At 42.7% G+C, this 27,588-nt stretch overlaps 1 long non-coding RNA gene across 3 annotated transcripts; it reads left to right on the top strand.

Annotated features, from left to right (window-relative positions):
• Window positions 1–36: 36 nt before the first annotated feature.
• LOC121397103 lies at window positions 37–26,315 on the top strand. 3 transcript variants are annotated; one of them, XR_005963447.1, is made up of 9 exons: window positions 37–294; window positions 561–729; window positions 2,387–2,484; window positions 15,433–15,827; window positions 16,142–16,270; window positions 17,735–17,893; window positions 20,889–21,604; window positions 23,266–23,363; window positions 26,052–26,315. It is a non-coding gene; the product is annotated as an uncharacterized LOC121397103 (long non-coding RNA). The 3 variants fall into 3 exon arrangements; XR_005963446.1 differs by lacking the exon at window positions 561–729 and having other exon boundaries at window positions 38–294; window positions 26,052–26,312; XR_005963448.1 differs by lacking the exons at window positions 37–294; window positions 561–729; window positions 2,387–2,484 and adding an exon at window positions 5,722–5,827 and having other exon boundaries at window positions 26,052–26,312.
• The last annotated feature ends 1,273 nt before the right edge of the window (window positions 26,316–27,588 follow it).

Raw genomic sequence — 27,588 nt, 5'->3', positions numbered from 1 at the left:
CACAATATCTCTCTCTCTCTCTCAAATCGCACAGGATATTTCACTTTTTGGGGAGAAATAAGAGACTGTTAGAAGGAGCAAATAAATGGCAATGCATAAACTACAGATCCCATAATGCACTGTGAGGTCTTTACCCACTATAAGGCTATTACTGGAAGTGAGGGAGCCTGACTGCTGTTGCGTGTGCTATTTAGCTGACAAAAATTTTGGGCAACCAGGCTGTAGACTTTTATCACTGGCATGTGGAAAGGGCCTTCATCTCCCATGATGCACTATAAGGGTTGACCATAAGAGGTAGGTAGCGTTTGTATTGCTTATAATGTCATGATCAGGGCTGGCTTGTAACAGGACTACAGATCCCATCATGCTCTATGATTCCTTGGTTATATCAATACAGGGGCCACATTCCTATTGAATCCATTTCCCCCTGCATGTACCCAGTGTGGCTGCTTCCCATAACCAGCTCTGCTCTGATCAGTGCCCCCTGCACCCATAATGCCAGGAATCCTAAGGGCAGACATTTATTCTTCTGATTTGTGCTACTTGTCTTTCTACTTAAGCCTCTCTGAACCGTCCCCCACTCTAGTGCTGAGGCCACTGACTGTCGCTACGATGAATGTGACCGTTGGCAAATGACCGTTGGCAAATGACAGTTGGAAAATGACCGTTGGCATTTACAGCAGAGGCAGAGAAATTTGTCTAATGGTTCAGAAAAAACTACAAAAACAAGTAAACCAAACACCCATTGCCTTAGAAGTTTTTCTGCTCTCACTCCCATTAGAGAGGAATATGGGGAGATTTTAGGCACTTTGACACCCACATGTGTTAGTAGATTGGGGGGCAGGGCTGCCATCAGAAGCCCATTTTCAGCTGATTCCCTGTATAAGTGTAATATGTAGGTGTCTGTATCCAAATAAAAAGACAAGTCAGTATTAATGGAATATATGTTCAGTGCCTCTCAACAGGCTGCAGTCCCCGTGTACAATTACAGACATGTCACATGTAAATAAAGTAATAGCCAGAGAGCACAATGGATCTTATACCATCATAGTGTATTTATTGCAGGAAAGTCATGCCAAGTTGCCTTAAATGACTCCCCCCTTTCCTGCTTGTCACACACATGTCATTTGGAACAGTTTCATGACAAGCAGCTCCCCAAGCAATTAGAGTGCTAGGCAATGGGACAATTTTGGCAGCGATGGCCCCACTACCCAAGCTGCTATAAATGATGGGTGACAAAACACCCGAAATTGCCCTTTGTATCATCTAAATATGCCCCCCCTGCTCCCCGTAAATGGATCAGCTGCACTTACCTCTGAGTCCAGAAATGAAATAACGGTCATCTGTACCTGAGCCGTTACATCACCTTCCTTGCAGCTTTCAGCCAATCAGAGCTGAGCTGGGAGTGATGTCACGGAGATAAGGCATGATATCCCAGTAACTGACAGCCAATCACATGCTCAGGTACAGATCAAACTTGCACAGTCTAAAACAACACTAATAAAGTCCAAACATAAGCAGCTTTAGAAGCAGCGCCCCCATCAGATCTCCTGGGACCCCTGACTGGACTCCCCCTGTCCCCATTTAGCTCTGTGTCTGTCACTGAACTACAGCTCAGCTACTAGTTATCACAGGGACTGCTGGGTAGTTTAGCAATGGCTAGAGACACAGATCAGTGAGACAGTGATGGGGGCAACCACTGAGGGGGTACAGGGGGTTCTGCATTCAGCGTAGGAAGTGTAACTTTAGTAGCAAATGTCACATATAGAACAAAAAGTTTGATCCTGTTGTGCCACATATTCCTGTATGTTGCACTGGCAGGGAGGATGCTGGGAGTTGTATGCCCCAGTATCTAAAATAACATCTTTTCTATCGCTGCCGGCCCAGTCCGACCCTGTATGTTGTTGATCCACATCTTGGCTTTTGGGCTGGAAGCTGTAGCCCTGATCCAATGGACTGTTAATTGCCTATGACAAAGCTGTAGCTACAATGGTGCATTATAATTGTATAATTATATTATGTTTTATATTCAGGAATGTGCGTTTGTCCCTCTTTTGAGTGAACCATAGATACAGAGGTTTTTCTGCTCACAGTGAAAGCTGCAGGGTCTGTTGTGAAGCACTCACTGAAGCGCTTAGTTACTCATGTAACCCAGCACCTAATCATTTGCCACTTCTGCAATATGTTTCCTTCTCAAGTGATGACAGATTCGCTTTAAGCAGAAAGAGATACAAAAGCAACAAAACCTCAATAACCCTCAAACTGACTTTTATACGACTTAGAACCTGTGGAATTATGGGAGATAAGCATATGAACTCACACTCTGGTTTGCTTCCCCTTTATCCATAGCTAAGCATGGTGTAACTCTGTCCCATTTTCTCCACAGATGAAGGAGTATCACAGAAGGCGACCACTCCAGCACCAACGGGAGGAAAGAAAAAAGAATGAGATCCTGATAACCCAGCACAGCTCTCTCCAGAGCCAGTAAGTCAAACTGCTCATTCATTGATCATCCTGCCCAGTGTATTTATAACTATCTCTCCTATTCCTATTCCAGTCTCTTATTCAAATCAGTGCATGGTTGCTAGGGTAATTTGGACCCTAGCAACCAGATTGCTGAAATTACAAACTAGAGAGCTGCTGTATAAAAAACTAAATAACTCAAAAACCACAAATAATAAAAACCAATTGCAAATTGAATATCACTCTCTACATCATACTTAAAGTTATGTTAAGGGGGACAACTCATTTAAAGGAGAACTTAACCCCCTCTAGTCCCCACTGGCCCCCCTCCGCTGCCCTCCCTGCACAGTGTTACCCCTGAATTGTGTCCCCTCTAGAAATAGTGACGCACATGCAGAGTCAGTGCAGCGGAGCTCACGGGCGCCATCTTCCGGTGCTTCGGTAATAATCTGGTCCCTTCGGCAATTTCCTTTACTTTTGCCGCATGCGCAGTTGTCTCGAAGCGGCAGATTTCTCCAACTCTGCATATGTGCCAATACGGTGCTCACATTACTGAGAATACCGAAGATGTCGCCCGTGAGCTCCGCTGCGCTGACTCTGCATGTGTGTCACTATTTCTAGAGGGGGGAGGGGCCATTGGGGACTTTTGACTAAAGGGGGGTTAGTTCTCCTTTAAGATCAGTGATGGGTACCTGTATAAGGAACACCTGGGAGTAGAATAAACATGGTGACTCCTCTATTTATATCCAAATACTCAATGAGGTTGTTAAATGAAAAAGGAGCACTGGGCAGGCAGAAAGGTTAAGTATCATCTCCACTGTCTTCTCTTAATGTATTAAGACTCTTGTGATAGGGCCATAATGGGGGCTGTTCCTGCTGAATTGTGCTTAAAGGTACAGGTAATACCTATGTTGCCATAGTTTTATGGGATCTCTCTGTACAGACTATGAGCAAACTTTGGGGCTGTTCCTGCTGAATTGTGCTTAGTACAGGGAATAGCTATGCTGCCATAGTTTTATGGGATCTCTCTGTACAGACTATGAGCAAACTTTGGGGCTGTTCCTGCTGAATTGTGCTTAGTACAGAGGAATACCTATGCTGCCATAGTTTTATGGGATCTCTCTGTACAGACTATGAGCAAACTTTGGGGCTGTTCCTGCTGAATTGTGCTTAGTACAGAGGAATACCTATGCTGCCATAGTTTTATGGGATCTCTCTGTACAGACTATGAGCAAACTTAGGGGACTGTTCCTGCTGAATTGTGCTTAGTACAGGGGAATACCTATGCTGCCATAGTTTTATGGGATCTCTCTGTTCAGCCATGCATCTTCAGGGTTGCCACCTGGCCGGTATTTTACTAACCTGGCTGGTAAAAATAATGGTTGATCCCAATGGTATTAAAGGAGAAGGAAAGGCTGGAGATACTTGGGGGTGCCAAACGTTAGGCACCCCAAGTGATTGTAGTGACTTTCCAAAAACCCAGGGCCGGTGCTCCTATCGGGAGAAATCTGCACTGGCCCTGGGTTATAGGAGCAAGCACCATGGAGAGATCTATTTCCGTCTTCGCGCAGCTGCACATGCGCATTAGAACTAAAAGCCGAACTTTAACTTTAAAGTTGGCTTTTTCGTTCAAATGCGCATGCGTCAGTCCGGGGAAATGCGCAGCTGCGCGAAGACGGAAGTAGATATCTCCGTGGTGCTCGCTCCTATAACCCAGGGCCAGTGCAGATTTCTCCTGATAGGAGCACCGGCCCTGGGTTTTTGGTAAGTCGCTACAATCACTTGGGGGTGCCTAACGTTTGGCACCCCAAGTGTCTCCAGCCTTTCCTTCTCCTTTAATAGGGAAAAAATATAAATATACAGGAAGGCCGGTATTTTTTTTCCATAAAAGGTGGCAACCCTATGTATGATGTATGTAAATGAATTGCTAATTAGCCATACAGGCTGTGGATTCATTATGTGTTCAGTTGTAAAGGGGTGAGGTACAACCCTAGTCAGGGAAGGATTTCACTCTCACTGCAATTGAGGCTCCTCAGGTTCCAGTTCCAATAGGCCTCACTGTAGCTGGTGCAGATCTAGGGCCCAGTTAGGGACTCAGGGAATTGTTTGATAAGAAGCAGAAGGTTCATTAGTCAGGTCCCTTCTCTGGGGTTAGACCTGAAGGTTCCAGTGTCCGTTAGGGTCAGCGACCCCGGCTTAGCTAGTGGGCCAGTTCTACACAACAGGAGAGGCAGGACGACAGAGTGGATACTGCACTCCCTGGGAACGTGGATATCCACTAAGTGATTACACATTGTGTGTCGTGGAATTCATGGAGACAACAGCAGGGATTACAGATAAGTGGCACCAACACAAAGTCTACACAACAAGCACAACTGTCACTTATATGTGCTGCACCACAGGCTTCATGGCTGTCCTTCTTTACTGACATTCTTTCTATTTGCTCTTTATTATTCTCATTTACACCTTTTAGTAAAACAGACAGTTCTGCGTTCAGTCTCATTATAAATACAAGAAGTGCGGCATCTTTATTTGGTACCAGGCTGTTAAATGAACCTACAACTTGCTTTTTATTACTCCTCTTTCTATTCACACTTTCTCCTATTCATATTCCAGTCTCATATTTAAATCAATGCATGGTTGCTAGGGGAATTTGGACCATAGCAACCAGCTTAAAGAAGTTGCAAACTGGAGAGCGGCCAAATAACTCAAAAACTATAAATAATAAATTAAAAGCCAGTTGCAAATTGTCTCAGAATATCACTCTCTATATCATAAGAAAAGTAAATTTTAAAGGTGAACAACTCATTTGAATGTGTGTAAAGTCTGGAGCATTTTGTTCATTAACTGTCTAGTTTGGATTTTCAGAGGCCACCTGGTTGCTAGGACCAATTTCCCCTAGCAACCAGGAAGTGGATTAAAAAGGAGGGACTGAAATATGGAAATGCATTGCTGAAATCTGTGCTACATCAGAAACAAGAGGGGCCCCTACAGAAGGGAGTTGGTAAAAGGGCCACAACTCTAGCAAGGCCTGTAGGCCACATCCCTCCCAGTCACTAGTCACATGACAGCTCTGTACCAATGGCAGCTCTAGCTAAAAGCTTTGGCTTTCCATGGCTCAGGCTGCTGGAACAGGGAATATCCATGAAGAGTCGGTTCATAAAATCGTATATAATATAGAAAAAAGTCTCATTACAGTGTCGCACAGAGCAGCACCCCCAATCTCTGTCCCACCCTGCACGATTATGAAGTCGGGGACACCGAGGACGGGGTTTAGTAAAAGGGGTGATAACCAGGCGGCGATAAACGAGTTGCTGCTCTTTTCAGATAGAACTAATCGATACGGAAGAGTGACCGCGAGCAGGTATGTGTGTGATACTCTGAGTTCCCTGTATAACTCAGCCTGCAGCCTTGTGCCTTTATATGGTCACAGAACAACCCCTCAGTGACTTCTAATATCCTTATCATTTACAGTAGGGGGTACATTATCCCTTATAATACATGAGTGATACTCAGGGTTCCCTGTATAACTCAGCCTGCAGCCTTGTACCTTTACATGGTCACATAACCCCCTTAGTGACTTCTCATATCCTTATAATTTACAATGGGGGGTACATTATTCCTTGTAATACATGAGTGATACTCGGAGTTCCCTGTATAACTCAGCCTGCAGCCTTGTGCCTTTATATGGTCACATAACCCTCCTCAGTGACTTCTAATATCCTTATCATTTACAGTAGGGGGTACATTATCCCTTATAATACATGAGTGATACTCAGAGTTCCCTGTATAACTCAGCCTGCAGCCTTGTGCCTTTATATGGTCACAGAACAACCCCTCAGTGACTTCTAATATCCTTATCATTTACAGTAGGGGGTACATTATCCCTTATAATACATGAGTGATACTCGGAGTTCCCTGTATAACTCAGCCTGCAGCCTTGTGACTTTATATGGTCACAGAACCCCTCAGTGACTTCTAATATCCTTATCATTTACAGTAGGGGGTACATTATCCCTTATAATACACAAGTGATACTCAGGGTTCCCTGTATAACTCAGCCTGCAGCCTTGTGCCTTTATATGGTCACATAACCCCTCAGGGACTTTCAATATCCTTATCATTTATAATGTGGGGTACATTATAATACATGAATGGTAGTCTGAGTTCCCTATATAACAGCCTGCAGCCATGTGCGTTTATATGGTCACATAACCCCCTTAGTGACTTCTCATATCCTTATCATTTACAGTGGGGGGTACATTATTTCTTGTAATACACAAGTGATACTCAGAGTTCCCTTTTTAACTCAGCCTGCAGCCTTGTGCCTTTATATGGTCACAGACCCCCTCAGAGACTTCTAATATCCTTATCATTTACAGTAGGGGGTACATTATCCCTTATAATACACAAGTGATACATGGAGTTCCCTGTATAACTCAGCCTGCAGCCTTGTTCCTTTATATGGTCACATAACCCCCTTAGTGACTTCTCATATCCTTATCATTTACAGTGGGGGGTACATTATTTCTTGTAATACACAAGTGATACTCAGAGTTCCCTTTTTAACTCAGCCTGCAGCCTTGTGCCTTTATATGGTCACAGACCCCCTCAGAGACTTCTAATATCCTTATCATTTACAGTAGGGGGTACATTATCCCTTATAATACACAAGTGATACATGGAGTTCCCTGTATAACTCAGCCTGCAGCCTTGTTCCTTTATATGGTCACATAACCCCCTTAGTGACTTCTCATATCCTTATCATTTACAGTGGGGGGTACATTATTCCTTGTAATACACAAGTGATACTCAGAGTTCCCTTTTTAACTCAGCCTGCAGCCTTGTGCCTTTATATGGTCAAATAACCCCCCTCTGTGACGTCTAATATCCTTATCATTTACAGTAGGGGGGTACATTATCCCTTATATTACACAAGTGATGTTTAGCGTTCCCTATATAACTCAGCCTGCAGCCTTGTGACTTTATATGGTCACAGAACCCTTCAGTGATTTCTCATATCCTTATCATTCACAGTGGGGGTACATTATCTCTTATAATACATGAATGATACTCAGAGTTATCTGTATAACTCAGCCTGCAGCCTTGTGTCTTCATATGGCCTTATAACCCCTCAATAACTTCTAATATCCTTATCATTTACAGTAGGGGGTACATTATCCTTTATAATACACAAGTGATGCTTAGAGTTCCCTGTATAACTCACCCTGTAGCCTTGTGCCTTTATATGGCCACAGAACGCCTCAGTGACTTCTAATATCCTTATCATTTACAGTAGGGGCTACATTATCCCTTATAATACAGGAGTGATACTCGGAGTTCCCTGTATAACTCAGCCTGCAGCCTTGTGCCTTTATATGGTCACAGAACACCCTTAGTGACTTCTCATATCCTTATCATTTACAGTAGGGGGTACATTATCCCTTATAATACACAAGTGATACTCAGAGTTCCCTGTATAACTCAGCCTGCAGCCTTGTGCCTTTATATGGTCACAGAACCCCTCAGTGACTTCTAATATCCTTATCATTTACAGTAGGGGGTACATTATCTCTTATAATACATGAGTGATGCTCAGAGTTCCCTGTATAACTCAGCCTGCAGCTTTGTGCCTTTATATGTTTACATAACCCCCCTCAGAGACTTCTAATATCCTTATCATTCACAGTTGGGGTACATTATCCCTAATGAGTGGTAGTCTGAGTTCCCGGTATAACTCAACCTGCAGCCTTGTGTCTTTATATGGCTTTACAACCCCTCAATCACTTCTAATATCCTTATGCTTTACAGTAGGGGTTATATTATCCTTTATAATACTTGAGTAATTCTGAGAGTTCCCTGTATAACAACCTGCAGCCTTGTGTCTTCATATGGCCTTACAACCGCTCAATGACTTCTAATATCCTTATGATTTATAGTAGGGGGTACATTATCCCTTATAATAAATGAGTGATACTCAGAGTTCCCTGTATAACTCACCCTGTAGCCTTGTGCCTTTATATGGTCACAGAACCCCTCAGTGACTTCTTATATCCTTTTCGTTTACAGTAGGGGGTACATTATCCCTTATAATACACAAATGATACTCAGAGTTCCCTGTATAACTCAGCCTGCAGCCTTGTGCCTTTATATGGTCACAGAACCCCTCAGTGACTTCTAATATCCTTATCATTTACAGTAGGGGGTACATTATCCCTTATAATACACAAGTGATACTCAGAGCTCCCTGTATAACTCAGCCTGCAGCCTTGTGCCTTTATATGATCACAGAACCCCTCAGTGACTTCTAATATCCTTATCATTTACAGTGGGGGTACAGTATCCCTTATAATACAGAAGTGATACTCAGAGCTCCCTGTATAACTCAGCCTGCAGCCTTGTGCCTTTATACGGTCACATAACCCCTCAGTGACATCTAATATCCTTATCATTTACAATGGGGGGTACATTATCCCTTATAATACATGAGTAGTAGTCTGTGTTCCCTATATAACTCAGCTTGCAGCCTTGTGCCTTTATATGGTCACAGAACAACCCCTCAGTGACTTCTAATATCCTTATCATTTACAGTAGGGGTACATTATCCCTTATAATACATGAGTGATACTCAGAGTTCACTGTATAACTCAGCCTGCAGCCTTGTGCCTTTATACGGTCACATAACCCCTCAGTGACATCTAATATCCTTATCATTTACAATGGGGGGTACATTATCCCTTATAATACATGAGTAGTAGTCTGTGTTCCCTATATAACTCAGCTTGCAGCCTTGTGCCTTTATATGGTCACAGAACAACCCCTCAGTGACTTCTAATATCCTTATCATTTACAGTAGGGGTACATTATCCCTTATAATACATGAGTGATACTCAGAGTTCACTGTATAACTCAGCCTGCAGCCTTGTGCCTTTATACGGTCACATAACCCCTCAGTGACATCTAATATCCTTATCATTTACAATGGGGGGTACATTATCCCTTATAATACATGAGTAGTAGTCTGTGTTCCCTATATAACTCAGCTTGCAGCCTTGTGCCTTTATATGGTCACAGAACAACCCCTCAGTGACTTCTAATATCCTTATCATTTACAGTAGGGGTACATTATCCCTTATAATACACAAGTGATACTCAGAGTTCCCTGTATAACTCAGCCTGCAGCCTTGTGCCTTTATGGTCACAGAAGAACCCTTCAGTGACTTCTAATATCCTTATCATTTACAGTAGGGGGTACATTATCCCTAATAATACATGAGTGATACTCCGAATTCCTTGTATAACTCAGCCTGCAGCCTTGTGCCTTTATATGGTCACAGAACCCTTCAGTGATTTCTCATATCCTTATCATTCACAGTGGGGTTACATTATCCCTAATAATACATGAGTGATACTCAGAGTTCCCTGTACAACTCAGTTTGCAGATTTGTGCCTTTATATTTTCACAGAACCCCTCAGGGACTTCCAATATCCTTATCATTTACACTGGGGGGTACATTATAATACATGAGTGATACTCAGAGTTCCCTGTATAACTCAGCCAGCAGCCTTGTGCCTTTATGGTCACATAACCCCCTCTGTGACTTCTAATATCCTTATCATTTACAGAAGGGGGTAGATTATCCCTTATAATACACAAGTGATGTTTAGAGTTCCCTGTATAACTCACCCTGTAGCCTTGTGCCTTTATATGGCCACAGAACCCCTCAGTGACTTCTAATATCCTTATCATTTACAGTAGGGGGTACATTATCCCTTATAATACACAAGTGATACTCAGAGTTCCCTGTATAACTCAGCCTGCAGCCTTGTGCCTTTATATGGTCACAGAACAACCCCTCAGTGACTTCTAATATCCTTATCATTTACAGTAGGGGGTACATTATCCCTTATAATACATGAGTGATACTCAGAGTTCACTGTATAACTCAGCCTGCAGCCTTGTGCCTTTATATGGTCACAGACCAACCCCTCAGTGACTTCTAATATCCTTATCATTTACAGTAGGGGGTACATTATCCCTTATAATACATGAGTGATACTCAGAGTTCCCTGTATAACTCAGCCTGCAGCCTTGTGACTTTATATGGTCACAGACCAACCCCTCAGTGACTTCTAATATCCTTATCATTTACAGTAGGGGGTACATTATCCCTTATAATACACAAGTGATACTCAGGGTTCCCTGTATAACTCAGCCTGCAGCCTTGTACCTTTATATGGCCACATAACCCCCTTAGTGACTTCTCATATCCTTATAATTTACAATGGGGGGTACATTATTCCTTGTAATACATGAGTGATACTCAGAGTTCCCTGTATAACTCAGCCTGCAGCCTTGTGCCTTTATATGGTCACATAACCCTCCTTAGTGACTTCTAATATCCTTATCATTTACAGTAGGGGGTACATTATCCCTTATAATACACAATTGATACTCGGAGTTCTCTGTATAACTCAGCCTGCAGCCTTGTAATACATGAGTGATACTCGGAGTTCCCTGTATAACTCAGCCTGCAGCCTTGTGACTTTATATGGTCACATAACCCCTCAGTGACTTCTAATATCCTTATAATTTACAGTAGGGGGTACATTATCCCTTATAATACATGAGTGATACTCGGAGTTCCCTGTATAACTCAGCCTGCAACCTTGTACCTTTATATGGTCACATAACCCCCTCAGTGACTTCTAATATCCTTATCATTTACAGTAGGGTGTACATTATCCCTTATAATACACAAGTGATACTCAGGGTTCCCTGTATAACTCAGCCTGCAGCCTTGTACCTTTATATGGTCACATAACCCCCTTAGTGACTTCTCATAGCTTATAATTTACAATGGGGGGTACATTATTCCTTGTAATACATGAGTGATACTCAGTGTTCCCTGTATAACTCAGCCTGAAGCCTTGTGCCTTTATATGGTCACAGAACAACCCCTCACTGACTTATAATATCCTTATCATTTACAGTAGGGGGTACATTATCCCTTATAATACATGAGTGATACTCAGAGTTCCCTGTATAACTCAGCCTGTAGCCTTGTGCCTTTATATGGTCACATAACCCTCCTTAGTGACTTCTAATATCCTTATCATTTACAGTAGGGGGTACATTATCTCTTATAATACATGAGTGATGCTCAGAATTCCCTGTATAACTCAGCCTGCAGCCTTGTGCCTTTATATGGTCACAGAACCCCTCAGTGACTTCTAATATCCTTATAATTTACAGTAGGAGGTACATTATCCCTTATAATACACAAATGATACTCGTAGTTCCCTGTATAACTCAGCCTGCAGCCTTGTGCCTTTATATAGTCACAGAACCCCTCAGTGACTTCTAATATCCTTATCATTTACAGTAGGGGGTACATTATCCCTTATAATACACAAATGATACTTAGAGTTCCCTGTATAACTCAGCCTGCAGCTTTGTGCCTTTATATGTTTACATAACCCCCCTCAGAGACTTCTAATATCCTTATCATTCACAGTTGGGGTACATTATCCCTTATGAGTGGTAGTCTGAGTTCCCGGTATAACTCAACCTGCAGCCTTGTGTCTTTATATTTCTTTACAACCCCTCAATCACTTCTAATATCCTTATGATTTACAGTAGGGGTTATATTATCCTTTATAATACTTGAGTAATTCTGAGAGTTCCCTGTATAACAACCTGAAGCCTCGTGTCTTCATATGGCCTTACAACCCCTCAATGACTTCTAATATCCTTATGATTTATAGTAGGGGGTACATTATCCCTTATAATAAATGAGTGATACTCAGAGTTCCCTGTATAACTCACCCTGTAGCCTTGTGCCTTTATATGGTCACAGAACCCCTCAGTGACTTCTTATATCCTTTTCGTTTACAGTAAGGGGTACATTATCCCTTATAATACACAAATGATACTCGGAGTTCCCTGTATAACTCAGCCTGCAGCCTTGTGCCTTTATATGGTCGCAGAACCCCTCAGTGACTTCTAATATCCTTATCATTTACAGTAGAGGGTACATTATCCCTTATAATACACAAGTGATACTCAGAGTTCCCTGTATAACTCAGCCTGCAGCCTTGTGCCTTTATATGGTCACAGAACCCCCTCAGTGACTTCTAATATCCTTATCATTCACAGTGGGGGTACATTATCCCTAATAATACATGAGTGATACTTAGAGTTCCCTGTATAACTTAGCCTGCAGCCTTGTGCCTTTATATGGTCACATAACCCCCTCAGTGACTTCTCATATCCTTATCATTCACAGTTGGGGTACATTATCCCTAATGAGTGGTAGTCTGAGTTCCCTGTATAACTCAACCTGCAGCCTTGTGTCTTCATATGGCTTTACAAACCCTCAATCACTTCTAATATCCTTATGATTTACATTACTGGGTACATTATCCTTTATAATACTTGTTATTCTGAGAGTTCCCTGCATAACAACCTGCAGCCTTGTGTCTTCATATGGCCTTACAACCCCTCAATGACTTCTAATATCCTTATGATTTATAGTAGGGGGTACATTATCCCTTATAATAAATGAGTGATACTCAGAGTTCACTGTATAACTCAGCCTGCAGCCTTGAGCCTTTATATGGTCACAGAACAACCCCTCAGTGACGTCTAATATCCTTATCATTTACAGTAGGGGGTACATTATCCCTTATAATACATGAGTGATACTCAGAGTTCCTGTATAACTCAGCCTGCAGCCTTGTGCCTTTATATGGTCACAGAACCCCTCAGTGACATCTAATATCCTTATCATTTACAGTAGGGGGTACATTATCCCTTATAATACAGAAGTGATACTCAGAGCTCCCTGTATAACTCAGCCGGCAGCCTTGTGCCTTTATACGGTCACATAACCCCTCAGTGACATCTAATATCCTTATCATTTACAATGGGGGGTACATTATCCCTTATAATACATGAGTAGTAGTCTGAGTTCCCTATATAACTCAGCTTGCATCCTTTTGCCTTTATATGGTCACAGAACAACCCCTCTGTGACTTCTAATATCCTTATCATTTACAGTAGGGGGTACATTATCCCTTATAATACACAAGTGATGTTTAGAGTTCCCTGTATAACTCAGCCTGCAGCCTTGTGCCTTTATATGGTCACAGAACAACCCCTCCGTGACTTCTGATATCCTTATCATTTACAAAGGGGGGTACATTATAATACATGAGTGGTAGTCTGAGTTCCCTGTATAACTCAACCTGCAGCCTTGTGTCTTCATATGGCCTTATAACCTCTCAATAACTTCTAATTTCCTTATCTCTTACAGTAGGGGGTACATTATCCTTTGTAATTCTGAGAGTTCCCTGTATAACTCAACCTGCAGCCTTATTACTTTATATGGTCACAGAATTCCTCAGTGACTTCTCATATCCTTATCATTCACAGTTGGGGTACATTATCCCTAATGAGTGGTAGTCTGAGTTCCCTGTATGCTCAAGCTGCAACCTTCTGTCTTCATATGGCTTTACAACCCCTCAATCACTTCTAATATCCTTATGATTTACAGTAGGGGGTACATTATCCTTTATAATACTTTAGTAATTCTGAGAGTTCCCTGTATAAAAACCTGCAGCCTTGTGTCTTCATATGGCCTTACAAACCCTCAATGACTTCTAATATCCTTATGATTTATAGTAGGGGGTACATTATCCCTTATAATAAATGAGTGATACTCAGAGTTCACTGTATAACTCAGCCTGCAGCCTTGAGCCTTTATATGGTCACAGAACAACCCCTCACTGACTTATAATATCCTTATAATTTACAGTAGGGGGTACATTATTCCTTGTAATACACAAGTGATACTCAGAGTTCCCTGTATAACTCAGCCTGCAGTCTTGTGCCTTTATATGGTCACAGAAGAACCCTTCAGTGACTTCTAATATCCTTATCATTTACAGTAGGGGGTACATTATCCCTAATAATACATGAGTGATACTCCGAATTCCTTGTATAACTCAGCCTGCAGCCTTGTGCCTTTATATGGTCACAGAACCCTTCAGTGATTTCTCATATCCTTATCATTTACAGTAGGGGGTACATTATCCCTTATAATACATGAGTGATACTCAGAGTTCCCTGTATAACTCAGCCTGCAGCCTTGTGCCTTTATATGGTCACAGAACAACCCCTCAGTTTCTTCTAATATCCTTATTATTTCAGTCAGAGGAGCTGAAATCTCATGTAAAGCAATTGGCTCTCCAGGTAAATGTATCCTAGATTCACCCAGCTTTTTGTTTTTCATTGTCCAGGCAAAATTCTGCAAAATAATTTAGAAGAAAATATTTTTTTTTCCACTGACAACAAATTTATTTTTATTGATAAAAAAAATGAAAAATGTGTTTTTTTGTGTCTGTGTTCTCACATTGTGTTGTTCTAGGTGTGCCTACTCTTCCATCTGCTGGCACGGTGCATAGCCTTGCTTGTGATGCTGCCACTGTTGTACCTCCACCTGTCACTACTAACACATTCCAGGCCCCACAACCACATCATGAGCAGTGCCTTTCTAGGCAGCCTGGAGCTAAAGAGTAACACAAATGCACTCACTTGCTGCACTTGACTTGTGTTGTCATGGAAACAGTGGCAGTTTGTACAAACCAGGGAGGCCTTTCCCAGATCACCCATTGGAAGTGGTGTTGGGCTCTCAGATCTCTCTCAGGAACACTCTTGGCAAACCTGTCCCTTTTTGGCTTCACTCGCACAAACACACGTACCCTGTGAGGTGACTATTTACCCAGCAGCCTCATTTGGGAGCACATTGAAAATCTATTCTGCCATCAGTTTGGAACTAAACTCAATGAGAATCCTCATTGTCTCCTCCTGTTCTCACTTGCAGGGCATTATAAATGACCAAGGTAATACTTTCCCCTTTAAATGTGACTGGACTGCAGGCTTACATAGATCTTCTCTTTGTGCAGATATGAAGGGGGCGTGGGAGCTCCCACCAGCAACAGGTCACCTGCTCCCCATACAATGATGTCAATAACTGGAGGATTGAGAAGGACCTTGCACAGTAAAGTGAGAGTGGGGATGTATTTCATTCAGAGTTTAACTCAAGAAGGAGAATCTGATTACATTTCCGGAAGTGGTTGGAGAGAAAGCTTTGAGAGTTACCACCAAAGCCTGGTGTGGAACATGGAGGAGCACAGAGGGGAGTCAGTACCACTTATCTTTTCCCACCTCTCCACCAGACTCAGATTCAGCTCTTGGACAACCCAGTGATATTCTGCCAACCTCAGTGCCCTGACTTACTCTGCTTTACTGATTTTCTACCTACTGCACCAGCGGAGAAGGATCTACTACATCCCACAAGGTCTGATTAGAGCAGGGGGTTATGGGAGTTTATACCCAAGTAATATGTTGGCATGTATGTATGGAAGCAACTACCTGCCCACCAAAATGGTGCTGCTGCTGCTGCCATGTGGGTGAGACCCTAATTCTGCTTGTTTGTCTGCGCATCAGAGAGGGAGTGTGAGTGAGTGAGCATTACAGTGCAGTAAGTGTGCCCGTGGCTACCTGTGGCTGCTGCACAGAGTTAACCCACCAGATGCCACTGTCGGCCTGAATGCAGTGTAATGTCCTTTATTCTGATTTCCCAGTGCCTCTCACCTCTCTCATTCTGCACAGGGCCACCAGCATGTGGGCACAGTTCCTGCTGCTGTCGCTGACTCTGCTGTCGCTGGAGAAGGATGAAGGATCCACCGGATAAGAAGCCACCAAAGGGGGTGAAGAAGTATCTGCTGCTGAATTTTAGAGGTAAGTTTCACTGAACCCCAATGTTTCTTTTTCCCTTGGCCACCAATGTCTTCACCTTTCAGTAAGGGTCCTGTTCACTAATGTATGTATGCAGATGTGGTTATGTCTCTTTCACCTTTTGAGTACATATGGTCTGGCCTACATAGTGTCATACATGTGTCAGTAAGACCCAGGGTTCATTTATTAAGTGGAAGGCAGAGAACAAGTGCAGGCCACCATTATTGCACACTGTCGTCATTATATCACTATTCATTATTTAAATTGGTACAGGTCTCTGTGCCCCACACGGAGCAGTTGCACCATGAATACAGATCTGCTTGCTTCTCCTTGCACCCCTTATCCATCTCCTACCTTGTACCCCATGGACTTTGGTCAGTTTGGGAATCAGATAGGTGTATAAATATAATCTGCCAGTACATCATGTTGCTCAGTTCAGGGGGTTTTGGCAGATAAGTAAATAGAGAAGCTGCTGTTTGAACAAAAGATCAGCACAACAGAAAGCCGACCCTCATACGTGTTCCTTCTGTTTGACCTGAAAATACACCTGAATGGCTCGTCTATGGCTGACTTTAGTCAAGAGGGGGGTAAAATCCTAACTAGGCCTAATGCACAACATCATATGGAGGTGGGACGGCCGGCAATGGAAGACAAGCGCTGTGGGTAGATCACAGGACTCAGTACAGGAGATATAGTGTTAGGTGCAGCAACCTTGTACATTAATACTCATTTTTATTAACATCTGTGTATCTGGGGCTTTACATATATCCACTGAAATCTCTGTATATCCATAAAGATACCAATCCACTTCTAAGTAGGAAGTAAGGAATAAAATATTTGTTGTAATACTGCTGATCAGTCATTACTCCCCCCCCCCAACAGTGACAGGGCCTACTTTCTATATAGTTACACCCCCTCATTCTGCCCTAACCAAGATCTGTTTTTAAAATAAAATTCTGGGGGGAGCAAAAGTAACAACAGGACAGGGGATCCATATAATTGGAAAAGGGAATGGATCTCATAGAAAATAGTTACCTGTGTGTCACAAATCAGAAATAATTTCCCTTAGTATGGGGGTTCTATAACATGGATGGATTCTGTACATTATTGTTCTTTTGCTTTGCTTTCGGAGTACACGGGGGCAATGACTGCACAAGTATCCCTACAGAGACAGGTTTAGGCTTTGTACCCACAGGCAACTTCTTATCTGCCCAATGAATATTGTGTTGTGCACTTTAACCTTCACCCCTATGGCGATAGCACCAGAAATGTCTGACTATGAAAGGGAGAATGGCATCGTACCTGCTGAATTGTGCCTTATGGATAACATCCCTGTGCACTGAAATACAGTAAATATGTGTCTTGTGTTTTTACTTCCCTTTTAGAAGGATTTGTTCTTACTGCAATACATTTGAGAGTCAGTATCACTTCAAACTCAATTATATATATTTTTATCTTTCCCTCCAGCTTTGTTATGTCTGTATATGCCAGTGGGAACATGAGTATACAGACTACATTCAATGATGGGGAATGGAGGGAGATTCCCAGGAATGACCATTAGAAACAGAATCTCCAACCAGTTAATCCAGCTGTACCCACAGGAGGACTGGCACGTGTCACTCACAGGTACTGAAGTGCTGGGTGGGGTGTAAGGAATCACACTGATTTATACCATGGAAAGCAGAGTTTTTTATAAAACAAGAACATGGGTAAATTTCACGTTCATTCTTCTTTAACTTTTCTGTTTCTTCTCAGCTTATTCATTCCATTTTCACACATCCCGCCCCGTCTATATGTTACCCCTCCCAAATGTGACCAGTACCCAGAATAAAGACACACACACAACAGCTTGGTGTTAAATCTGTGTAAGTCACAGTTTTATTGATAATAATTAGATAAACTATGCTATTTGATCCTGAGGAAGGCAAAAACCTCTAGCAAGATCTGCTTCACTAGAGGAAAAAATTCCTTCCTGACCCCTTAACGGCGATCGGATTTTCTCCCAGGATCAATGCACCAAATTAAAGCAAGGGAAGCAGGGTGAGGGAAACAGAAGGGAATAGGGCAGCATACGCATTAGCACCATTAAGCTGCTAGGTGAACACTGCATTCCTTTCATTCCATTGGACCCCAAGTAGCCTACAGACCCGGCTTTGCAGACTGTGGGATGGAGTAAAAAGAAATGCAGGGTCTACCGAGCAGCTTAAGGGTGCTCCTGTCTGTGAAACTATATTACAGGTGTAAGTGGGGGCACCGCTGGTGGAATTACAGTGGAGGGAATTGAAACAGAGGGGAATATGGTAGCATACACATGAGCGCCATTAAGCTGCTAGGTGAACACTGCATTCCATTCCATTCCATTGGACCGCAGGCAGACTATAGACCCGGCTTCTTAAGTCTGAGGGATGGAGTGGAAAGGAATGCAGGGTCTACCAAGTGGCTTAAGGGTGCTCCTGTCTATGGGACCATATTTTAGTTATAAGGGGGGAGCACCATGTGTGGAATTATGGTGGATTAGAGTGGAGGCAGCGCTGGTGGAATTGCGAATGGCTCACTCACCTCTGTGTCATGAAGATGACTTACACAGAGGAAACTGCCGGTGGTGTTGGTGGCCGCTTGGTGGATGTGAGGGCTGTCTGCAAAAACAAACAAAATAACGTTAAACTCATACCACAGGTTTTTACATTAGCAAGTGATATCTCTGTAGAAATTCCATTACATTTTGGGGCATTTTAATCAGAAATATGGCAGGTACGCAAATTAACATTACTATACTAAATGCTTTTGCACCATTTCCCTCGACTTTTTGTGATCATGGGACAAGTTGCAAATCGCAGGTTTCTCTTTATTTTCAAGCCTTTTGATCAATCCCAATTCCTTGCCAAAATGATGAATATACACTTCCCATTGGTTTCTATGGCATCTCAATAGGTTTCAGTTGCGCAGGAGTTATATGTTCTTTTTGTGGTTGTTTTTCACAAAATCACAGCATTGCAATGGATTTCAATACATCAGCCCCTTATACTTTCCATTACAAAATAGTGATATTTTAAGAAATATATTCATTAGATGCTGTACCTGGATATCTCTCCATGTTCTTCGGAGAATTGCCCTGTTTATCGCCTCTAGTATTTTGTAGAGGTATCTCAGTTGGGCTTTGGCCTTCCTCTTGTCCTGCTGGAACTCGGACATCAATCTGATCTTCCACCACCTGGTGTTTCGCATGTTGTCTTTGGCCATCCAATAATCAAAGAGTGCCCATTTCATTTGGCATATGATGTCCTGCCTCATGCACTTCAAATAAAGGGCCGCCAGTGGTCCCTCAAACTCCAGGATCTCACAGATCCCCTCCTCCTCCGTGTAGATCCACTCTAAGCCCTAGAGAAATGTAAGAAACAAGAAGACATTAAGGTTTCCAGCAGTTTGTGTTTAATCCCCAGTAATAATGAGAGTAACAATTTCTTCCCATAGGCACAATAAGCAAAGCAATAAGTATTTATTACCACTAGGGGAGCTGTTACATTGATCTCTATAGACAGAGCAAATAACATGGAATCTCTCACTAGTAGGTTCTAACACTAAATATGGGAATTGTAACAGTCGGGGCAAACACTAAGCTAAACCCTGTTATATTTCTATTTAATCACATTTATATGGAAGATACACAATGTTTATCATTGGGTTAGTATCCCCTTTAACCCCTCGGGTACCTTTATCAGCAGCCACTTTAGAGAGCAGACTTACCTTCTGATTGCCTTTTATATAAAGGTCCATGATGGCACGCAGGCCCATCTCCGACGCCCCTGTAATATAAAATAGAGATTTGGGAAGGTTAGAGTTAATGTGGAGAGGTGCCATATGTATAGGGACAGCACATAGGAACAAGCACATTTACTAATAGGATTTATTTGTCATGATATTATGCCCAGCGCAATAGTAAATGAGCCCTATTTTATTGTGTTTTTCATGAACCTGTTGAACTGGAACTTTTCTAATGCTCTGATTGGCTCCCCATCTGCTCTAATTTGCATAATACATCATTTGCCCCACCCTGGACATTTTCCAGCGGAGCCCCATGTTAGGGGTGCCCAGGAATTGGGAAACATACAGTCCAGTTTTTACTAGTGGGATAAAGTGCATTGCTGGGGTGGGGCTGTACAGTCAATTTCAGGGACAATAGTGGGTTGGGACCAACCGGGGAGGGGGGGGCTGCCATGTACAGGGACAGATAAAAGATGAATCCCCCGACTCACAAATCTACAGGTGAGAATAAAGAAGAACAGCAATAGCTACATCTATAATGAGCAACATGGCAACTCCTACAGCCAAGGGATAAGCTAATCTTACTGTTCCAAGCACATGTTATAGAGGGGGAAATACAGGAGCAGTACCTTTGTCCAGAGGATCCCAAATGGGAAGATGTTATCTCTGGCAGGGGGTCACTGAAGTCTTCTTTCTCTTCTTTCTTCTTTCTCTTCTTTCTTCTTTCTCTTCTTTCTTCTTCTCCTTGCTTCTCTCTTCTTCTTTTGATCTCTCTCTCTCACAATAGCTGTCTCTCAAATCGCTCTCTCTCAAATCGCTCTCTCTCACAATATCTCTCTCTCTCTCTCAAATCGCACAGGATATTTCACTTTTTAGGGAGAAATAAGAGACTGTTAGAAGGAGCAAATAAATGGCAATGCATAAACTACAGATCCCATAATGCACTGTGAGGTCTTTACCCACTATAAGGCTATTACTGGAAGTGAGGGAGCCTGACTGCTGTTGCGTGTGCTATTTAGCTGACAAAAATGTTGGGCAACCAGGCTGTAGACTTTTATCACTGGCATGTGGAAAGGGCCTTCATCTCCCATGATGCACTATAAGGGTTGACCATAAGAGGTAGGTAGCGTTTGTATTGCTTATAATGTCATGATCAGGGCTGGCTTGTAACAGGACTACAGATCCCATCATGCTCTATGATTCCTTGGTTATATCAATACAGGGGCCACATTCCTATTGCTTCCCATAACCAGCTCTGCTCTGATCAGTGCCCCCTGCACCCATAATGGCAGGAATCCTAAGGGCAGACATTTATTCTTCTGATTTGTGCTACTTGTCTTTCTACTTAAGCCTCTCTGAACCGTCCCCCACTCTAGTGCTGAGGCCACTGACTGTCGCTACGATGAGTGTGACCGTTGGCAAATGACCGTTGGCAAATGACTGTTGGAAAATGACCGTTGGCAAATGACCGTTGGCAAATGACCGTTGGCAAATGACAGTTGGAAAATGACCGTTGGCATTTACAGCAGAGGCAGAGAAAATTGTCTAATGGTTCAGAAAAAACTACAAAAACAAGTAAACCAAACACCCATTGCCTTAGAACTAGAAGTTTTTCTGCTCACTCCCATTAGAGAGGAATATGGGGAGATTTTAGGCACTTTGACACCCACATGTGTTAGTAGATTGGGGGGCAGGGCTGCCATCAGAAGCCCATTTTCAGCTGATTCCCTGTATAAGTGTAATATGTAGGTGTCTGTATCCAAATAAAAAGACAAGTCAGTATTAATGGAATATATGTTCAGTGCCTCTCAACAGGCTGCAGTCCCCGTGTACAATTACAGACATGTCACATGTAAATAAAGTAATAGCCAGAGAGCACAATGGATCTTATACCATCATAGTGTATTTATTGCAGGAAAGTCATGCCAAGTTGCCTTAAATGACTCCCCCCTTTCCTGCTTGTCACACACATGTCATTTGGAACAGTTTCATGACAAGCAGCTCCCCAAGCAATTAGAGTGCTAGGCAATGGGACAATTTTGGCAGCGATGGCCCCACTACCCAAGCTGCTATAAATGATGGGTGACAAAACACCCGAAATTGCCCTTTGTATCATCTAAATATGCCCCCCCTGCTCCCCGTAAATGGATCTGCTGCACTTACCTCTGAGTCCAGAAATGAAATAACGGTCATCTGTACCTGAGCCGTTACATCACCTTCCTTGCAGCTTTCAGCCAATCAGGGCTGAGCTGGGAGTGATGTCACGGAGATAAGGCATGATATCCCAGTAACTGACAGCCAATCACATGCTCAGGTACAGATCAAACTTGCACAGTCTAAAACAACACTAATAAAGTCCAAACATAAGCAGCTTTAGAAGCAGCGCCCCCATCAGATCTCCTGGGACCCCTGACTGGACTCCCCCTGTCCCCATTTAGCTCTGTGTCTGTCACTGAACTACAGCTCAGCTACTAGTTATCACAGGGACTGCTGGGTAGTTTAGCAATGGCTAGAGACACAGATCAGTGAGACAGTGATGGGGGCAACCACTGAGGGGGTACAGGGGGTTCTGCATTCAGCGTAGGAAGTGTAACTTTAGTAGCAAATGTCACATATAGAACAAAAAGTTTGATCCTGTTGTGCCACATATTCCTGTATGTTGCACTAGCAGGGAGGATGCTGGGAGTTGTATGCCCCAGTATCTAAAATAACATCTTTTCTATCGCTGCCGGCCCAGTCCGACCCTGTATGTTGTTGATCCACATCTTGGCTTTTGGGCTGGAAGCTGTAGCCCTGATCCAATGGACTGTTAATTGCCTATGACAAAGCTGTAGCTACAATGGTGCATTATAATTGTATAATTATATTATGTTTTATATTCAGGAATGTGCGTTTGTCCCTCTTTTGAGTGAACCATAGATACAGAGGTTTTTCTGCTCACAGTGAAAGCTGTAGGGTCTGTTGTAAAGCACTCACTGAAGCACTTAGTTACTCATGTAACCCAGCACCTAATCATTTGCCACTTCTGCAATATGTTTCCTTCTCAACTGATGACAGATTCGCTTTAAGCAGAAAGAGATACAAAAGCAACAAAACCTCAATAACCCTCAAACTGACTTTTATACGACTTAGAACCTGTGGAATTATGGGAGATAAGCGTATGAGCTCACACTCTGGTTTGCTTCCCCTTTATCCATAGCTAAGCATGGTGTAACTCTGTCCCATTTTCTCCACAGATGAAGGAGTATGACAGAAGGCGACCACTCCAGCACCAACGGGAGGAAAGAAAAAAGAATGAGATCCTGATAACCCGGCACAGCTCTCTCCAGAGCCAGTGAGTCAAACTGCTCATTCATTGATCATCCTGCCCAGTGTATTTATAACTATCTCTCCTATTCCTATTCCAGTCTCTTATTCAAATCAGTGCATGGTTGCTAGGGTAATTTGGACCCTAGCAACCAGATTGCTGAAATTACAAACTAGAGAGCTGCTGTATAAAAAACTAAATAACTCAAAAACCACAAATAATAAAAATCAATTGCAAAAAGTTATGTTTCGGTGGACAACTCATTTAAAGGAGAACTAAACTCCCCTTTAGGCAAAAGTCCCCACTGGCTGCCCCCCCTGCTCAGTGTTACCCCTGAATTGTGTCCCATCTAGAAATAGTGACGCACATGTAGAGTCAGCGCAGCGGAGCTCACGGGCATCATCTTCCGGCGCTTCGGTAATAATCTGGTCCCTTCGGAAATTTCCTTTACTTTCACCGCATGCGCAGTTGTCTCGAACCAGAAGATTTCTCCAACTCTGCATGTGCCAATACAGTGCTCACATTACTGAGAATACCGAAGATGGCGCCCGTGAGCTCCGCTGCACTGACTCTATATGTGCGTCACTATTTCTAAAGGAGACACAATTCAGGGGTGACACTGTGCAGGGGGAGGGGGGCCATTGGGGACTTTTGTCTAAAGGGGAGTTTAGTTCTCCTTTAAGATCAGTGATGGCTGCCTGTATAAGGAACACCTGGGAGTAGAATAAACATGGTGACTCCTCTATTTATATCCAAATACTCAATGAGGTTGTTAAATGAAAAAGGAGCACTGGGCAGGCAGAAAGGTTAAGTATCATCTCCACTGTCTTCTCTAAATGTATTAAGACTCTTGTGATAGGGCCATAATGGGGGCTGTTCCTGCTGAATTGTGCTTAAAGGTACAGGTAATACCTATGTTGCCATAGTTTTATAGGATCTCTCTGTACAGACTATGAGCAAACTTTGGGGCTGTTTCTGCTGAATTGTGCTTAGTACAGGGGATACCTATGTTGCCATAGTTTTATGGGATCTCTCTGTACAGACTATGAGCAAACTTAGGGGACTGTTCCTGCTGAATTGTGCTTAGTACACGGGAATACCTATGTTGCCATAGTTTTATGGGATCTCTCTGTACAGACTATGAGCAAACTTAGGGGCTCTTCCTGCTGAATTGTGCTTAGTACAGAGGAATACCTATGCTGCCATAGTTTTATGGGATCTCTCTGTACAGACTATGAGCAAACTTAGGGGACTGTTCCTGCTGAATTGTGCTTAGTACAGGGAATACCTATGCTGCCATAGTTTTATGGGATCTCTCTGTGCAGCCATGTACCTTCAGGGTACTAACCTGGCCAGTAAAAATAATGGTTGATCCCAATGGTATTAATAGGGAAAAAATATAAATATACAGGAAGGCCGGTATTTTTTTTCCATAAAAGGTGGCAACCCTATGTATGATGTATGTAAATGAATTGCTAATTAGCCATACAGGCTGTGGATTCATTATGTGTTCAGTTGTAAAGGGGTGAGGTACAACCCTAGTCAGGGAAGGATTTCACTCTCACTGCAATTGAGGCTCCTCAGGTTCCTGTTCCAATAGGCCTCACTGTAGCTGGTGCAGATCTAGGGCCCAGTTAGGGACTCAGGGAATTGTTTGATAAGAAGCAGAAGGTTCATTAGTCAGGTCCCTTCTCTGGGGTTAGACCTGAAGGTTCCAGTGTCCGTTAGGGTCAGCGACCCCGGCTTAGCTAGTGGGCCAGTTCTACACAACAGGAGAGGCAGGACGACAGAGTGGATACTGCACTCCCTGGGAACGTGGATATCCACTAAGTGATTACACATTGTGTGTCGTGGAATTCATGGAGACAACAGCAGGGATTACAGATAAGTGGCACCAACACAAAGTCTACACAACAAGCACAACTGTCACTTATATGTGCTGCACCACAGGCTTCATGGCTGTCCTTCTTTACTGACATTCTTTCTATTTGCTCTTTATTATTCTCATTTACACCTTTTAGTAAAACAGACAGTTCTGCGTTCAGTCTCATTATAAATACAAGAAGTGCGGCATCTTTATTTGGTACCAGGCTGTTAAATGAACCTACAACTTGCTTTTTATTACTCCTCTTTCTATTCACACTCTCTCCTATTCATATTCCAGTCTCATATTCAAATCAATGCATGGTTGCTAGGGGAATTTGGACCATAGCAACCAGCTTAAAGAAGTTGCAAACTGGAGAGCGGCCAAATAACTCAAAAACTATAAATAATAAATTAAAAGCCAGTTGCAAATTGTCTCAGAATATCACTCTCTATATCATAAGAAAAGTTAATTTTAAAGGTGAACAACTCATTTGAATGTGTGTAAAGTCTGGAGCATTTTCAGAGGCCACCTGGTTGCTAGGACCAATTTCCCCTAGCAACCAGGAAGTGGATTAAAAAGGAGGGACTGAAATATGGAAATGCATTGCTGAAATCTGTGTTACATAAGAAACAAGAGGGGCCCCTACAGAAGGGAGTTGGTAAAAGGGCCACAACTCTAGCAAGGCCTGTAGACCACGTCCCGCCCAGTCACTAGTCACATGACAGCTCTGTACCAATTGCAGCTCTAGCTAAAAACTTTGGCTTTCCATGGCTCAGGCTGCTGGAACAGGGAATATCCATGAAGGGTCAGTTTATAAACTCGTATATAATATAGAAAATGTTTCTAAGTCTCATTACAGTGTCGCACAGAGCAGCGCCCCCAATCTCTGTCCCATCCTGCACGATTATGAAATCGGGGACACCGAGGACGGGGTTTAATAAAAGGGGACATCCACGTGATAACCAGGTGGCGATAACCGAGTTGCTGCTCTTTTCAGATAGAACTAATCAATACGGAAGAGTGACCGTGAGCAGGTATGTGTGTGATACTCTGAGTTCCCTGTATAACTCAGCCTGCAGCCTTGTGCCTTTATATGGTCACAGAACAACCCCTCAGTGACTTCTAATATCCTTATCATTTACAGTAGGGGGTACATTATCCCTTATAATACATGAGTGATACTCTGAGTTCCCTGTATAACTCAGCCTGCAGCCTTGTGCCTTTATATGGTCACAGACCCCCTCAGTGACTTCTAATATCCTTATCATTTACAGTAGGGGGTACATTATCCCTTATAATACATGAGTGATACTCTGAGTTCACTGTATAACTCAGCCTGCAGCCTTGTGCCTTTATATGGTCACAGAACAACCCCTCTGTGACTTCTAATATCCTTATCATTTACAATGGGGGGTACATTATAATACATGAGTGGTAGTCTGAGTTCCCTGTATAACTCAACCTGCAGCCTTGTGTCTTCATATGGCCTTATAACCCCTCAATAACTTCTAATATCCTTATCTCTTACAGTAGGGGGTACATATCCTATGTAATTCTGAGAGTTCCCTGTATAACTCAACCTGCAGTCTTATTACTTTATATGGTCACAGAATCCCTCAGTGACTTTTCATATCCTTATCATTTCTTTCCACAGACAGCACTCCAAATTCTTGATTAAAATTCGCCTTTATTTATTCCATCTTAGGGCAGCATAGGTATCCTTATCATTCACAGTGGGGGTACATTATCCATAATAATACATGAGTGATACTTAGAGTTCCCTGTATAACTTAGCCTGCAGCCTAGTGCCTTTATATGGTCACATAACCCCCTCATTGACTTCTCATATCCTTATCATTCACAGTGGGGGTACATTATCCCTAATAATACATGAGTGATACTCAGAGTTCCCTGTATAACTCAGCCTGCAGCCTTGTGCCTTTATATGGTCACAGAACAACCCATCCGTGACTTCTAATATCCTTATCATTTACAATGGGGGGTACATTATAATACATGAGTGGTAGTCTGAGTTCCCTGTATAACTCAACCTGCAGCCTTGTGTCTTCATATGGCTTTACAACCCCTCAATCACTTCTAATATCCTTATGATTTACATTAGGGGTACATTATCCTTTATAATACTTGTTATTCTGAGAGTTCCCTGGATAACAACCTGCAGCCTTGTGTCTTCATATGGCCTTACAACCCCTCAGTGACTTCTAATATCCTTATCATTTACAGTGGGGTATATTATCCCTTATAATATACAAGTGATACTCAGAATTCCCTGTATAACTCAGCCTGCAGCCTTGTGCCTTTATACGGTCACAGAACAACCCCTCAGTGACTTCTAATATCCTTATCATTTACAGTAGGGGGTAC

Source organism: Xenopus laevis, chromosome 8L (assembly GCF_017654675.1).
Source record: "Xenopus laevis strain J_2021 chromosome 8L, Xenopus_laevis_v10.1, whole genome shotgun sequence".
Lineage (NCBI taxonomy): Eukaryota > Metazoa > Chordata > Amphibia > Anura > Pipidae > Xenopus > Xenopus laevis.
Note: the sequence above shows the minus strand (reverse complement) of the source record. Positions and strands in the feature narration are given on the sequence as shown.